This window comes from Cryptomeria japonica, chromosome 11 (assembly GCF_030272615.1).
Source record: "Cryptomeria japonica chromosome 11, Sugi_1.0, whole genome shotgun sequence".
NCBI lineage: Eukaryota > Viridiplantae > Streptophyta > Pinopsida > Cupressales > Cupressaceae > Cryptomeria > Cryptomeria japonica.
In genome coordinates this window covers 202,001,312-202,005,087 of record NC_081415.1, presented here as the reverse complement: position 1 = coordinate 202,005,087, position 3,776 = coordinate 202,001,312, and positions in this window count along the sequence as shown.

Below are 3,776 nucleotides of genomic sequence, written 5' to 3'. Positions count from 1 at the left end.
AGCCGATAACCAGCAAGGCTCCTTGAGACAAAGTGAAACTCACCTGCAGGTGTAAATTAGGCCTATAAACAAATAAAGGAGCCCAATAATGCAAAACAATGGTTGGCAATACGGCTGACAGATCAAGTATAAGCTAGCAATTCAGTCACCAAAAATGATCAGACAAAACTCTGCCAGCCCATATTAAAAATGTCAATCAAATAATAAAAGCTATCAAAGATGAAACCTACTACCAATAAAAGCTCAGGCCAGCCAAAAAGAACCCAACCAGACTGGACCTCAAAACTGCATGCTGGTGAAAAATCTCTAACCTAGAAAGAGATGCATGATTGATAATTTTGATACCATGTTGATGCATCGCCCAAGATTAGAAATCTACAAACCAAAGAACCTTCATAGAACAAAAGAGAAGCAACTTAAAAGATGTTATTTCAACAATATGAGAAACGAAATTAAGCTGGTACAAAATGTTCAAACATCCCCTATAAATAACAAAAGTACATACGAGGTATGAACTAACTACCTACAACATAAATTAAATGTACTGTGCAATATATTAAATACGAAGTGACTAATATCTAATAATCAAACGTGATTTCTTTCATTATAAGGATAATCTAGAATACCACCTAGGATGATGTAACATTAAGCAATGTGAACAGACAAGACCACATTCACAAAAACATTCATCATCCTCAAAAGATAACACAAAAGCATATTTAAGCCAAAAGAACATTTATCACACAATGTATACACAACCATATAGTAGAATCAATATCTAAATAAAGGAATGATACAATAGGATTAGTCTCTTTGTATCTTTATGCCAACAAAGCCTCAAGGTCATCCAAAGAGAGCCTAACCAATAAAAACATGCCAAGTTGCACATCATGAAGAATCACATTACATGCACGAATAAACACAAAAATAAATGATTACTACATGAACAAGCTATACGAGTGAATCATCCATCTCTCAATCTTTCTCATCATTGTATAGAGATGGTGGATAAGATGTTAAAGTAGCTATGGTTAGTATAGTAGATGAAGCTATGTCTAATGTCGAATATGGACCATTCTTTGATGATGCATCACAATGTGTGTTATTAGTAGCTAAAATAGCATTTTAAAAACATCAATGAAAATTCATTATTATTTTCAATAGTTTCACCATATTATAAAAATCTTAATCTAAATTGATTACTATATGTGATTTGATAGGAGGAGGATAAGAATCTTTTGGAATTGACAACTTTAACTTTTGGTGAGATTGATCAAGGTAAGGGTCCTCTTGAGGGTGGGTGACAATAAGGAAGGTTGAGAAGGTGGAGCCAAATCAACATTCAACTTCTTAGGGTAGTACTCACTTCTTGTAGTAAGCTCATGTGACTTCTCACAACATCTTTGTTAATGTTCTCTCACACTACTATTTCATCAATTACAATTCAAATCTTTTGTAGGAGGTTAGGTATCACTCAATGTCGATTCATTTTCTTCCTTTTTTGTAGGAATATGATGAATAGAAGGAACCTCTAAAGGTGGAGGGATAGGGAGATATTTGGATGGTGTTTGGAATTTATCTCTTTGTGATTTATAAGATGATAGAGTTGGAACCATATCATATATGCTAGGAAAGTTAGGATTAGGGAGGATTGTTGGTCTAGGATGTGGTTCACTCGCTACATAGGAGGTAGGAAGAGATACTTCCATATTCATAGACATTAAAGGATCCTCAGGGGTATCAATAAAAAGAGATCTTGAAGGACTACTTAGGGATAAATCAACTATTCTCTTCGCTTCAAAATTTTCTTAGGATAAGAATAGAAAATCTTCACAAAGTTTGATTGGTTGAGGCTATTGAGGTCAAAAGCTGATCAAAGGATAACCCAACTTTAAGTATTTCCTTAACAAAGGATGGTCATTATTCAGAATTGTGGTTTATCTAATGATGCTAGCAACATTTTTCATACCATGAAACCTATTTTATGTGTTGTAAAAATCCCAAACGTCTTGAAACCTTATACATAGTACACAAATATTTATTGACTAGTTTGCATTAGTCACTATAGTTTTGTGTTATGTACAAAACTAAAGGTATAGCTTTACTACCATTACGAATCCCATCCTAATAGTGAGATTCATTTCCTACAAGATGAAAATACTAATATATTATCTTAAAGAATATTGAAAGAATTAAAAATAAATAAAAAATTCAACTCATTAGGTTAGTCAAATAAGTGTATCGAGGCTATGCACACCTCACTACTAATAGAGAAACCCATCAAAAGAAATCAAAATGATGATAAATTAGAGATTTGGATGCTTGAATAGTTGTATGATAACATCCACAAAATTCATAAGGTTGGATAAATGTAAGTAGATTTGTGTTCAATTTGAGGTTCAAATGTTTAGCTTTCTCTGAAAAGGTAAATTAATCATGTGCACACACTTAGGCTTTTGAGATAAATAATTGTAACACCAGCTGGTCAAATCCCTATAATATATGTAGAGATATTCTAGTATGTGGTAGCAATGTGCATACTAAGCATATGGTTCAAACTAGTATATTTATGTGTATCTTAATTCCTAGTTATGATTGATCTTAACAATTCCCTCAATTTTTTAAATTTAATAAGAAATGATTTAGATTATTAATTTAATTCTTTTAAATATAATAATTCTAGTTGCTAAAGGGACCTAGTGTTAATATATTTAGGGATATTGATCTTATTAATGAGCTAACATTAGTGCAAGTATTTGATATTTTTTTAAATGCTTGAATTATCAAGGTGCAAAGGTATGATAAGAACATATATACCATGTTAGTTACCTTTTTGATGAATTCTTACCAAGATGCTTGAATTATCAAGGTGCAAAGGTATGATAAGACCATATATACCAAATTTTCAATTGATATGATGTAAAATTATTATGTTTTCCTTATTTATACTTGGGTTTCAAAAAAAAGTTCTTAAAATTTCTTTTTCTAGATAATATTAATATACATGTGAATATAGAGAAATTCATTGACATACACAAAGATCATAATAAATTTAGTAGAAGAATAAATATTGAAGTTTTAGTAAATGTACACTACATCCTTTTACATCATGAGTTCATCAATGTTGAAGTAATTAGCATTGGTATTTTTTTAATATTTTCCTTATACTATTTATTTAATAGATTACTTTATTGTAATGTCTAATTCTTGTATCTCAAATTTTGGGATTAAAAAATCATAAAGAATTGTGTCTTAGCCTAATGACATATACGTTTATTGTAAAGTTTACTCAAAATCCTTTCCACCTATAAAATTAAAATGGCTCCATGATCTTTCATAAGTATTATTATTTATTTATTTTAATTTTATGAAATGAATTTTATTTAATAAATGAGTTTAAAATTAGTGATTTCTCTATGTGCTAATCAGTTTAAATTAAATTATAAATATATGTATGTTCATTCTTATGCTAATATCACTTTTATGAGATTATTCTATTTCATTTAACGTTTAGTTACTTGATGCAAGAAGGTGCTCCCTTCAAACTATAGTTCATAAAACACAAATACAAAATAAAATGGAGACTATTGCAACAAATAAGAAAATTTGATTGTCCCAATATTTACATTACTTTAGCTTTCAATTTCCTCTCATCATCTAAGAAATTAGAATCTCCATGATGCCGAAAATCTCACTTAGAGACTCATTACAAGCATTTTCCAACAAAGGTTTTATTATATTTCAAAACTAGTGAAAAAATCATAGATGCATACTTG